This window comes from Scyliorhinus torazame, chromosome 15 (genome assembly GCF_047496885.1).
Source record: "Scyliorhinus torazame isolate Kashiwa2021f chromosome 15, sScyTor2.1, whole genome shotgun sequence".
Taxonomy (NCBI): domain Eukaryota; kingdom Metazoa; phylum Chordata; class Chondrichthyes; order Carcharhiniformes; family Scyliorhinidae; genus Scyliorhinus; species Scyliorhinus torazame.
In genome coordinates, this window is record NC_092721.1 from 114,388,084 (window position 1) to 114,401,887 (window position 13,804).

Below are 13,804 nucleotides of genomic sequence, written 5' to 3' on the forward strand. Positions count from 1 at the left end.
GGCCGGAGAATCAGTTCCAACGGCGAAATTGCAGCGGGCGCCATTTTCGAATTTTCCGTCGCCTCGACAGCGGTATCAATGTGTTCCAGAACGCAGGTACAGTAAACAATGTTGGCATATCATTAGAGGGCCCCACACGGTATTCTCCTGCAGTGTTTACTGTATCTGCGTTCCGGACAGCATTGATGCCGCTGTCGAGGTGATGGAGAATTATGATTTGGTGTCAAATTGGCGCTTTGTGAGTTCACTCGCCGTGAGGGTCCTATACAATATCCTGATCAAACCAACAAAACCCAGCCCCAAACCAAACAGCCCGGTACTTCAAAAAGGTATTTCCACTCAACCCAGTTAAAAATACCTTCTCCACATCCATAGATATTATCACCTCCGTTCCTGACCTATCGAGGGCATCATCACCACATTCAACAACCTCCTCACTGTCGATGGCAACTGTCACCCCTTCACGAACCCAGTTTGATCCTTGGCTATCACCCCCAGCATACAAACCTTCGATGCTGGGCCCTGTGGCCGTCCTGTACTATCCAGATCTTGACCTGCCTGATTTGAAAGGTCGGGCAAGAGAGGATCATCTCGATTTCCAGGCTCATGAGCTCGTGGCATGAGGAATGGAGTTGAAGACCTATCAGAGTGATGCAACCATCAATTCACGCGAGACAGAGAGTTGAAGTGAACAGTGGATTTAATCGACTAGAAGTGCCTGCCTGCGACTGCTCTGTTAGTGAGGGCAGCCTACAGGGCAGCTGCTCTTTATACCTCCCCTCAAGGGAGCGGAGCCCACAAGGGCACCAACATGATACATTGTGTAATATCGTACAATGGTCCATAGGTGGAGCCCACACGTGGAGAAGGTATGTAGATAGGCCAACGAGAGGCGAGGCCGTATTGGATTTGGTACTGGGTAATGAACCAGGACAGGTGTTAGATTTGGAGATAGGTGAGCACTTTGGTGATAGTGACCACAATTCCATTACGTTTACTTTAGTGATGGAAAGGGATAGGTATATACCGCAGGGCAAGAGTTATATCTGGGGGAAAGGCAATTATGATGCGATGAGGCAAGTCTTAGGATGCATCGGATGGAGAGGAAACCTGCAGGGGATGGGCACAATGGAAATGTGGAGCTTGTTCAAGGGACAGCTACTGCGTGTCCTTGATAAGTATGTACCTGTCAGGCAGGGAGGAAGTGGTCGAGCAAGGGAACCGTGGTTTACTAAAGCAGTCGAAACACTTGTCAAGAGGAAGAAGGAGGCTTATGTAAAGATGAGACATGAAGGTTCAGTAAGGGCGCTCGAGAGTTACAAGTTAGCTAGGAAGGACCTAAAGAGAGGGCTACGAAGAGCCAGGAGGGGACATGAGAAGTCTTTGGCAGGTAGGATCAAGGATAACCCTAAAGCTTTCTATAGATATGTCAGGAATAAAAGAATGACTAGGGCAAGAGTAGGGCCAGTAAAGGACAGTAGTGGGAAGTTGTGCTTGGAGTCCGAGGAGATAGGAGAGGTGCAAAATGAATATTTTTCGTCAATATTCACACAGGAAAAAGACAATGTTGTCGAGGAGAATACGGAGATTCAGGCTACTAGACTAGAAGGGCTTGAGGTTCATAAGGAGGTGGTGTTAACAATTCTGGAAAGGGTGAAAATAGATAAGTCCCCTGGGCCGGATGGGATTTATCCTAGGATTCTCTGGGAAGCTAGGGAGGAGATTGCTGAGCCTTTGGCTTCGATCTTTAAGTCATCTTTGTCTGCAGGAATAGTGCCAGAAGACTGGGGGATAGCAAATGTTGTCCCCTTGTTCAAGAAGGGGAGTAGAGACAACCCTGGTAACTATAGACCAGTGAGCCTTACTTCTGTTGTGGGCAAAATCTTGGAAAGGTTTATAAGAGATAGGATGTATAATCATCTGGAAAGGAATAATTTGATTTCAGATAGTCAACACGGTTTCGTGAAGGGTAGGTCATGCCTCACAAACCTTATTGAGTTATTTGAGAAGGTGACCAAACAGGTGGATGAGGGTAAAGCAGTTGATGTGGTGTATATGGATTTCAGTAAAGCATTTGATAAGGTTCCCCACGGTAGGCTGCTGCAGAAAATATGGAGGCATGGAATTCATGGTGATTTAGCAGTTTGGATCAGAAATTGGCTAGCTGGAAGAAGACAAAGGGTGGTGGTTGATGGGAAGTGTTCAGACTGGAGTCCAGTTACTAGTGGTGTACCACAAGGATCTGTTTTGGGGCCACTGCTGTTTGTCATTTTTGTAAATGACCTGGAGGAGGGCGTAGAAGGATGGGTGAGTAAGTTTGCAGATGACACTAAAGTCGGTGGAGTTGTGGACAGTGCGGAAGGATGTTACAAGTTACAGAGGAACATAGATAAGCTGCAGTGCTGGGCTGAGAGGTGGCAAATAGATTTTAACGCAGAAAAGTGTGAGGCGATTCATTTTGGAAGGAATAACAGGAAGACAGAGTACTGGGCTAATGGTAAGATTCTTGGCAGTGTGGATGAGCAGAGAGATCTCGGTGTCCATGTACATAGATCCCGGAAAGTTGCCACCCAGGTTGAGAGGGTTGTTAAGAAGGCGTACCGTGTGTTAGCTTTTATTGGTAGAGGGATTGAGTTTCGGAGCCATGAGGTCATGTTGCAGCTGTACAAAACTCTGGTGCGGCCGCATCTGGAGTATTGCGTGCAATTCTGGTCACCGCATTATAGGAAGGATGTGGAAGCATTGGAAAGGGTGCAGAGGAGATTTACCAGAATGTTGCCTGGTATGGAGGGAAGATCTTACGAGGGAAGGCTGAGGGACTTGAGGCTGTTTTCGTTAGAGAGAAGAAGGTTAAGAGGTGACTTAATTGAGGCATACAAGATGATCAGAGGATTGGATAGGGTGGGCAGTGAGAGCCTTTTTCCTCGGATGGTGATGTCTAGCACGTGGGGATATAGCTTTAAACTGAGGGGTGATAGATATAAGACAGATGTCAGAGGTAGGTTCTTTACTCAGAGAGTTGTAAGGGTGTGGAATGCCCTGCCTGCAACAGTAGTGGACTCACCAACACTAAGGGTATTCAAATGGTCATTGGATAGACATATAGACGATAAGGGAATAGTGTAAATGGGCTTTAGAGTGGTTTCACAGGTTGGCACAACATCGAGGGCCGAAGGGCCTGCACTGCGCTGTAATGTTCTATGTTCCACATGGGCAACAGCATGATGCAGTGTAATACAGTGGTGAATGGTTAGTACAATACAATCACCACATTCACCCCGTTAAAAAAATGAAGTCCGGCGGGGGTGAAGGGTTCACAGGTTCAGTCTGTCCGGCGCCCTGATCGTGCGCTGCAATCACCGGGGCTCTGGTATCGCAGCTGGCCCGGGTGTTGAACTCATCGGTGCGGGCATGGGTGGTGAACTCGCCGGTGCGGGCACAGACGTGGACTCCGGGAGCGTGTCTTCTGGAGCTTCATTCCTGTGGGTTGGTGAAGGGGGAAGGGAGTATAGGAGGGGGTATGGAGGCCATGTAGGGGCGGGGGCGCTGGTCGGCGTAGGTTAGGGGGGGTAGTTGGTGGTGGAACATGCAGGTGCCAGGACCCGGAGGGAAACCGTATCCTGTCGGCCGTCGGGGTGTTCTACATATGCGTACTGGGGGCTGGTGTGAAGGAGCTGGACCCTCTCGACCAGGGGGTATGACTTATGGCTCCTTACGTGTTTGCGGAGTAGGATGGGCCACGGTGTCTTCAGCCAGGATGGAAGCGATACCCCAGAGGTGGATTTCCTGGGGAAAACAAAAAGGCAGTCATGAGGGATCTCGTTCGTGGCCGTGCAAAGGAGGGACCTAATGGAGTGGTGCGCTTTGGGGAGGACCTCCTGCCAGTGGGAAACTGGGAGATTACTAGACCATAGGGCCAGGAAGACGGTCTTCCAGACCGTCGCGTTCTCCCTCTCCACCTGTGCTTTTCCCCAGGGGTTGTAACTGGTAGTCGTGCTCGAGGCGATGCCCTTACCAAGCAGGTGCTGACGCAGTTCGTCGCTCATAAACGAGGAGCCCCAGTCATTGTGGACATAAGTGGGGAAACCGAACAAGGTGAAGACATTATGCAGGGCCTTAATGACAGTGGCCGCGGTCATGTCGGGGCAGGGGATTGCAAAGGGGAAGCAGGAGAATTTGTCAACGACGTTTAGGAAATACGTGTTGCGGTTGGTAGAGGGGAGGGGCCCCTTGAAGTCGGTACTGAGGCGCTCAAAGGGCCGGGATGCCTTCACCAGATGGGCCTTATCTGGTCGACAGAAGTGCGGCTTGCACTCCGTGCAGATTTGGCAGTCCCTGGCCGTGGCCCTGACCTCCTCGGTGGAGTAGGGCAGGTTGCGGGCCTTGATGAAGTGGAGAAGCCGGGTGACCCCCGGGTGACAGAGGTCATCGTGGATGGCCTGGAGTCAGTCATCTTGCGCGCTGGCGCACGTACCGCGGGACAGGGCATCTGGGGGCTCGTTGATCTTCCCAGGACTATACACTATATTGTAATTATAGGTGGAGAGTTCGATCCTCCATCTCAAGATCTTATCGTTCTTGATCTTGCCCCGCTGTGTATTATCAAACATGAAGACTACCAACCATTGGTCGGTGACGAGGGTCAACCTCTTACCAGCGAGGTAGTGCCTCCAGTGCCGCACAGCTTCCACGATGCTTTGGGCTTCTTTTTCGACTGAGGAGTGCCAAATTTCGGAGGCGTTGAGGGTACGGGAAAAAAATGCTGCTCGCCTGCCCGCCTGGTTAAGGTGGAGGCGAGGGCGACCTCTGACGCGTCGCTCTCCACCTGGAAGGGGGCGGACTCGTCCACCGTGCGCATCACGGCTGTGGCAATATCTGCCTTGATGAGGCTGAAGGCCTGGCGGGCCTCAGCCGCCAGTGGGAAGATGGTAGCTTTGATCAGTGGGCGGGCTTTGTCCGCATAGTTAGGGACCCACTGGGCGTAATAGGAAAAGAACCCGAGGCACCTTTTCAGGGCCTTGGGGCAGTGGGGGAGGGGGAGTTGCAGAAAAGGGGCGCATACGGTCGGGGCCGGGCCCTAGAACTCCGTTTTTCACGACGTAGCCGAGGATGGCTAGTCTGGTTGTGCGGAAAACGCATTTCTCCTCGTTATAAGCGAGGGTGAGGGCTTGGGCAGTTTGGAGAAATTTCTGGAGGTTGACGTCGTGGTCCTGCTGGTCGTGGCCACAGATGGTGATGTTGTCCAAGTACGGAAATGTGGCCCGCAGCTCGCACTGGTCCACCATTCGGTTCATCATTCTTTGGAAGACCGAGACCCCGTTTGTGACGCCGAAGGGAACCCGGAGGCAGTGGAAGAGGCAGCCGTCTGCCTCCAAGGCCGTGTAGTGGCAGTCCTCCGGACGGATTGGGAGCTGGTGGTATGCAGACTTCAGATCCACCGTGGAGAATACCAGGTGGTGTGCGATCTGATTGACCATGTCTGCTATCCGGGGAAGAGGGTACGCATCGAGGTGCGTGTACCGGTTTATGGTTTGGCTGTAGTCTACAACCATGCAATTCTTTTCCCTGGTCCTGAAATCCACCACCTGAGCTCTCCAGGGGCTATTCCTGGCCTTGATGATCCCTTCCCGCAAGAGTCACTGGACCTCGGACCTGATAAAAGTCCTGTCCTGGATGCTGTACCGCCTGCTTCTGGTGGCCACTGCTTACAGTTGGCGGTGAGATTTGCGAAGAGCGGGGGAGGGTCGACCTTCAGGGTCGCCAGGCTACATACGGTGAGTGGGGGTAGGGGCCCGCCGCACTTCGGGGTCAGGCTCCTGAGGTTGCACTGGAGAGGATCGCAGAGATCGGGGAGTACATATAGTTTAAAATTGGCGTACTCGGCGCCCTGTAACGCGAGGTTTGCGACAGTGTATCCCCTGATCTGCACTGAGTGCGATCCAGAAGCGAGGGAGATTGTTTGAAGTGCAGGGAAGATTTAGAGCGAGCAGCGCCTTACCGTGTCTGGGTGAATGAAGCTCTCTGTACTCCCGGAGTCAAACAGGCAAGGCGTTTCGTGTCCATTGACCCGGACGGTCATCATGGCGTTCCAGAGGTGTTTTGGGCGTGACTGGTCGAGAATGATCGCACCGAGTTGCGGGTAGCCGACGTGGTCGGAGGTGATGGGGTGGTCCCAAAATGGCTGCCCCCGTCAGTGGCACGCGTCAAGCGACGTTACAGATGGCGGCCCCCGTCAGTCGCACGTGTCGGGTGGCGAGGGAAATGGCGTCCAAGATGGCGGCCCCCATGAGTCACACGTGGCGGGCCACGTGGGAGACGGTGGCCAAGATGGCGGTCCCCGTGAGTCGTACGAGGCAGATGACACGTCCGGAGGGGGCGGAGCCGGCAGGCACGCAGCCACACTGCGGGGTCTGTAGGCCTGTGAGTCTGAAAGTCGGGCCTGCGACTTGGAGGTTTTGGACCTGGCCAGGCAAACTTTGGCATAGTGTCCTTTCTTGCCACAGTTCGCATTTCGAGCCGGGCAACTCTGCTTGGGGTGCTGGTGACAGAAATAGCAGGGTAGCCCCCCGGGTTGGGCGGGCAGCCGCACGGCCCAAGCCTGTGGTACTCTCTGGTCGGCAGTCCACGAGGGGGTCGCGTGATCGGAAGGGAAGCGTTGAGGCGTTGAAACGCTACTTCTATGGAGGTGGCAGTTTTACCGTCTCTTCAAGGTCGAGGGCGCCTTTCTCGAGCAGGCACTGTCGGACGTAGTTGGACTGGACCCCAGCCACGTAGGTGTCACGCACGGCGAGTTCCATATGTTGAGAGGCCGTGACGGCCTGGTAGTTGCCGTTTCGCATGAGGACTTTGAGGTCGCGTAGATACTCCTCCAGCGATTCCCCGGGGCGTTGGCGGCAAGTGGTGAGGAGATACCACATGTACATCTCGTTCACCGGCCTTACGTATAGGCGCATCAGCATCGCGAAGGCATCCACGTATGTGGAGTCTTCCTCGAGTTGTACAGAAATTCGATGGCTCACCCTGGCGTGGAGGAGGCTCAGCTTCTGATCGTCGGTGATGCAAGGTGAGGAGGAGGCGGCGAGGTAGGCCTCAAAACATCAGAGCCAGTGTGAAAAAAAACCTTTGGCTTCCGCAGCCTGTAGATTGAGTTCCAGTCGGTCAGGTTTGAGGGCCGACTCCATTGTGGTGTTGTAGTCGATTAAATTGATGCGACCATCAATTCACGCGAGACAGAGAGTTGAAGTGAACAGTGGCTTTAATGGACTAGAACAGTGCCTGCCTGCGACTGCTCTGCTAGTAAGGGCCGCCTACAGGGCTGCTGCTCTTTATACCTCCCCTCAAGGGGGCAGAGCCAGGGGCGGAGCCCACAAGGGCACCAACATGATACATTGTGTAATATCGTACAATGGTCCATAGGTGGAGCCCACATGGGCAACAGCATGATAGTGTAATACAGTGGTGAATGGTTAGTACAATATGTTCACAACACAGAGAAAGGACCTATTCGACCCCAAGCCGTGGGATGGGAAGCCTTGAAGGCGGTGGTGAGGGGGGAGGTAATATTGTTTAAGGCTAAGGTGGATAAAGAGGAGGGTGGAGCAGCAAAGGCTGATGGAGGAGATGTTGGAGGTGGACAGGAGAATACGGGGGATGCAGACCAGCACTTTTAGATAGGAGGGAGCTGCAGGCTAGTTTTAATCGGTTATCCACAGGGAAGGCGGTGCGCCAATTGAGGCGGGCAAGGGGAACAGTTTAGGAGTATGGGGAGAAGGCGGGTCCAACTTTGGAGGGAGGCGGCGTTGAGGGAAATTGTCCAGGTACAGGATAGATGGGGAAATTGGTGGTGGCCCCAAAGCAGATCAACAGTGTTTTTGAGGAGTTCTATGAAAATTTGCATAGGTCGGTGCCACCGGGCGAAGATCAGGAGATGCGGAAATCCCTGGACAGCCCGAGGTTGGGGGAGGAAGATTGGGCCACATTGGAGGGGAACAGGAGATAAAGGAGGAAATTGGAAGGGATGGGTTGGGCAGGTGTTCCATTCGGGATTAGATTTTTCTTTTAAGAAAACATTTTATTGAAGCATTTATAATTTTAACATTTAAACATTCTAAACAATAGAGCTGTCCGGCACACGCAACAACATCACAAGAACATACCCAACTTCGCCCCCCCCCCCCCCCCACCTCCTGACTGCCCATATATTAGAATCCCTATCCTTATTCTACAATGCCATGCCTCCCTTTTTCCCCCTCCCACTGATGGGTCAGTTTTGCTTAAAGAAGTCGATGAACGGCTGCCACCTCCGAGCGAACCCCTGAATTGAACCTCTTAAGGCGAACTTAATCTTCTCCAGCCTGAGAAACCCTGCCATGTCACTGGCCCACATCCCTGACTTGAGGCACCAAGTCCTTCCATCCCTGCAAAATCCATCTCCGGGCCACCAGGGAGGCAAAGGCCAAAACGTCGGCCTTTCTCCCCTCCTGGGCCCTCGGATCTTCCGACACCCCAAATATTGCCATCTCTGGACTCGGAGTAACCCTCCCTTCCAGGACCTCTGACATGACGTCCACAAATCCCTGCCAGAATCTCCTCAGCTTCGGACACGCCCAAAACAGGTGTACGTGGTCCACCGGACTTCCCCCGCACCTCCCACATCTGTCCTCCATCGCCTCAAAAAACCTACTCATCCAGGCCATAGTCATACGAGTCCTATGGACCACATTGAACTGGATCAGGCTAAGCCTGGCACACAACGAGGATGAATTGACTCTCAAGGCCTTTTCCCACAGTCCGACTTCCAACTCCCCTCCCAACTCTTCCTCCCACTTCCCCAATTGGGACCCCTTCCCACTCCTTCAATTCCTTATATATTTCCGAGACTCTCCCCTCTCCAACCCCTGTTTTTGACATCACCTTATCATGCAGTCCCCTTAGAGGGAGGCAAGGGAAGCTTGGAACCTGCCTCCTGACAAAGTCCCGTACCTGTAGGTACTGAAATCCGTTCCGACCCGGTATCTCAAACTCCTCCTATAATCTCTCCAGGCTCGGAAAACCCTCTTCAATGAAGGGATCACCAAATCGCTTAATCCCTGCCCACTGCCACCTCCGAAAGCCCCAGTCTAGCCCTCCTGGAACAAAACGATGGTTATCACAGATTGGTGACCACCACAGATCGGTGACCACACCGACCAGCTCCCTCCAGTCTAACGTGCTCCCTCCATTGCCCACACACCCTCAGGGCTGCCGCCACCACTGGGCTTGTGGAGTACCGAGCAGGCGAGAACTGCAGAGGTGCCGTCACCAAAGCCTCCAAACTGGTACCCTTACAGCAGGCATTGTCAAACCCGGGGGCGCGACCCGCGGGTGGGTGTTGGGTCACTGAGCCGTCCGTCGCAGCGTTCCCGATCGCGCAAATCTCCGCGCAACCGCCGCAGCAGCCGGCTGTTAATAACGCCGGCTGCAAGTGGCCTTCAAAATGGCCGCGAACATGTAAACAAAATGCGGCCGCACTGCACATGCGTGCCAGATCATCGGCGTGCATGCGCAAAACTATGCACATGCGCGCCGATGATCGGGTACGCATGCGCAGTGTGGCCGCTTTATTTTTTTTATGGTTGCAGCTCATTGTTTTACAAGTTCGGGGGGTTTAATACATTTTATTCATTTATTTTATTCAATTTTTTTTTTACAAGTTTGGGGGGGTTTTATTTGATAAAATTTTACACGAAAAAAAAATGCAGAACTTTGGACAGGTGGAGACTCCATACTTTCTGACACCGGAAGGCTTCACCTTCATCCAACAGGTTCCATTGGAGGAGCATGTACGAGGGCCAAAGGGACCCAAAACCATTTCCTCCATTTTTGTCAGCAGCAAACAAGGTAAGCGAAAATGGTGGGTCGCGCAGGTCGGCCGGCGTGGGTCCCGAAGGTCGGCCGGCTTGGGTCCCGAAGGTCGGTCGGTAAAAATGGGTCCCAGGAAAAAAGGTTTGAAGAACACTGCCTTACAGGACGCTACCTCCACTCGCTCCCACACCGGCCCTCTCCCACTAGGAGATATTCACCGCCCAGTAATAAATAATCAAATTTGGAAGGGCCAAGCCCCCCATCCCGCACCCCTGTTCCAAAAGGACCTTCTTCACCCTCGGGGCCTTACCGGCCCACACAAAACCCAAAATCACCGTCCCGAAAAATGAGTTAGGGATAAAAATTGGAAGACATTGAAACACAAATAGCAATCTCGGGAGGACTGTCATCTTCATAGTCTGTACCCTCCCCGCCAATGACAGCGGGAGCATGTCCCACCTGAAGAAGACCCCTTTCATTTGCTCAATCACCCTGCCCAAATTTAAATTATGGAGCTTACCCCAGTCCCTTGCCACCTGGATCCCCCGGTACCCAAAACTCCTTCCCACCACTTTAAACGGTAACTCACTCCCTCAGTCTCCTCTCCTGCCCTCGTGCCTGGATCATGAACATCTCACTCTGACCCATGTTTAATTTGTAGCCCGAGAAACAACCAAATTCCTCCAATATCTCCATGTTCCCAGCCATCCCCCCCAATGGGTCTGTTATGTAGAGGAGCAAGTCGTTCGCGTAGAGTGAACCCGTGCTCCACTCCCCCCACACTATCCCCCGCCAGATGTTCGATGACCTAAGCGCCATTGCCAAAGGCTCTATGGCCAGAGCAAACAGTAGTGGGGAGAGTGGACGTCCCTGTCTCGTCCCCCTACACAAACCAAAATATTCTGACCTGAGCCGGTTGGTCCTTACATTCGCCACCGGTGCTTGATATAATAGCCGGACCCAGTCAACGAATCCCTGCCCGAACCCAAACCTTCCCAGGACATCCCACAGGTACTTCACTCTACCTAATCAAAGGACTTTTCTGCGTCCATGGCTATCACCACCTCAACCTCACGCCCCTCTGCTGGCATCATTATCACATTAAAGAGCCATCAAATTTTGGACGTCAGGTGACATCCCTTCACAAACCCCGTCTGGTCCTCCCCTATCACCTCCAGGACACAATCCTCTATGCGCGTGACCAAGATCTTTGCCAACAATTTTGCATCCACATTTAAAAGAGAGATCTGCCAATACGATCCAGTTCTCTGGATCCTTATCCCACTTCAGAATAAGGGAAATCGATGCCTGCGATAACATTGGGGTGAGCACACCGAGCTCCTTGGATCATGAAAAGCCTTTACCAGGAGCCGCACCAGCAGCCCAGAAAACATTTTTTAGAACTCAACCAGGTATCCATCAGGTCCCAGAGCCTTACCCGATTGCATCCCCCCCAATCCATCTATAATCTCCCCAAGCCCGAGTGGGCCTCCCAAGCCTTCCACCAACTTCTCATCTATCCTTGGGAATCCAGTGCCCCACCAAAAATCGCCTCATACCCTCCTCCCCGGCTGGGGGGTTCAGATTTGTATAGTCTACTATAAAATTCCAGAAACACACCATTCACCCCCGCCGGATCCACAACCACCTTCCCCCCCTGTATCCTTTACTTTCCCAATTTCTCTCGCCGTCTCCTGCTCCCTCAGCTGATGCCCCAACACCTTGCTGGCTTTTTCCCCCATATTCATACACCGCCCCTTTACCCTCCTCAGCTGCCCCTCCGCTTTACCTGTGAACAGGAGCCCATTTGCAATCTCTACACTCCTTCAGAAGCCTGTCATCCGGAGACTACGCATACCTCCTGTCCACCTGTAAAAATTTGCCTACCAGCCTATCCAACTCTGCCCATTCAGCCTTCTCCTGATGGGCCCAAATCGAAATGAGTTCCCACCTGATAACGCCTTCAGTACCTCCCACAGCACCCGTGCCAAGATCCCACCTGTATCATTGATCCTTATGTATCCCCGAATGGCCTCCCTCACCCGCTCCACACATCTCGCCCTCCCCTAGCAGCCAAACATCTAAACTCCATTGCGGCCGATGGGCCTTTTCCTTGCTCACTTGGAGGTCTATCCAGTGTGGGGCGTGGTCTGACACCACAATTGCTGAATATTCAGTATCCGCCACCTCAGCCAGCAGCATTTTGTCCAGCACAAAGAAATCTATCCGGGAGTACGCCTTATGCACATGGGAGTAGAATGAAAACTCCTTACTCCCAAGGGAGTCTAATAAATGGAAGGGGGTGGTCCGAGGGGGAGAAGAGCAACGGGTGTCGCTATATGCGGATGGCCTGTTGCTGTACGTGGCGGATCCAGTGGAGGGGAGGGTGGAGGTCATGCAGAGTCTAAGGGAGTTTGGGGAGTTTTCGGGCTATAAGCTCAATGTAGGGAAGAGTGAGCTCTTTGTATTACAGGTGGGGGACCAAGAAAGAGGGCTAGGGGACCTACCGCTGAGGAGGGCGGAGGGGAGCTTTCGGTATCTGGGGATCCAGATAGCCAGGAGTTGGGGGACCCTACATAAACTGAATCGGACGAGGTTGGTGGAGCAAATGGAGGAGGATTTCAAAAGATGGGACATGTTACCGCTCTCGCTGGCGGGTAGAGTGCAGTCGGTCAAAATGGTGGTCCTTCCGAGGTTTCTGTTTGTGTTTCAGTGCCTTCCCATCGTGATCACTAAGGCCTTTTTTCAGAGAGTAGGCAGGAGTATTATGGGGTTTGTGTGGGCAAATAAGACCCCGAGAGTAAGGAGAGGGTTCCTGGAACACAGTAGGGACCGAGGAGGGTTGGCGCTGCCAAACCTGGGGAGCTACTACTGGGCAGCAAATGTGGCGATGATCCGCAAGTGGGTCATGGAGGGAGAGGGGGCGGCATGGAAGAGGATGGAGATGGCGTCCTGTAAAGGAACGAGCCTGGGGGCGTTGTTGATGGCACCGCTGCCGCTCTCGCCGGCAAAGTATACCACAAGCCCAGTGGTGGCCGCAACTCTAAGGATCTGGGGCCAGTGGAGACGGAGCCTGATATAATTTAAGGTGGTCCACACAGCGCACTTGGCGGGGACGAGGTTGAGTAGGTTCTTTGGGGTAGAGGACAGATGTGGAAGGTGCTCAGGGAGCCCGGCGAACCATGTCCATATGTTTTGGTCATGCCCGGCACTGGAGGGGTTCTGGAGAGGAGTGGCGGGAGCAATATCTCAGGTGGTGAAAGTCCAGGTCAAGCCAAGCTCGGGGCTAGCAATATTTGGAGTAGTGGACGAACCGGGAGTGCAGGAGGCGAAAGAGGCCGGCATTCTGGCCTTTGTGTCCCTAGTAGCCCGGCGAAGGATCTTGCTAATGTGGAAGGAGGCGAAGCCCCCCAGCCTGGAGGCCTGGATAAATGATATGGCTGGGTTCATAAAGTTGGAGAGGATTAAGTTCGCCTTGAGAGGGTCTGCGCAGGGGTTTTACAGGCGGTGGCAACCGTTCCTAGACTATCTCGCGGAGCGTTAGAGGAAGGTCGGTCAGCAGCAGCAGCAACCTTGGGGGACGACTGCCTGGGAGGGTGGATGAGCAAGGGATAACATGAAGGGTTGGGGAAACTGGCACGTACGGGTGAGGGCCAGCGTACAAAGCTGTGTAAATATATCATTTTGCCATGTATATATCTTGCTCTGCGCGATTTCTCGGGTTTTTTTGTTACGGGGGGGGGTTGTTTGTAAGGGAGAAAAATTGTGTAAAAAAACTTTAATAAATATATTTTTTTTAAATAAAAAAAAAGTAAACTCCTTACTCCTTGGCCTCCCAAATCTCCACGGGTCCACCCCTCCCATGTGGAATGTTGTGTTCCGGAGTTATATAGTAGATTGTATAAATCGGAATCGAGGAGTTGGTGGAGAATTTGGGAGCCTCAATTAGGCTTGGGGAAGT

General features: G+C 52.9%; 1 protein-coding gene across 6 annotated transcripts in view; it reads right to left on the reverse strand.

The window, feature by feature from the left end:
- Positions 1 to 13,804, reverse strand: part of LOC140391747 (ubiquitin carboxyl-terminal hydrolase 35-like) — a 189,001-nt gene that overhangs the window by 125,194 nt on the left and 50,003 nt on the right. The window lies entirely within an intron of this gene.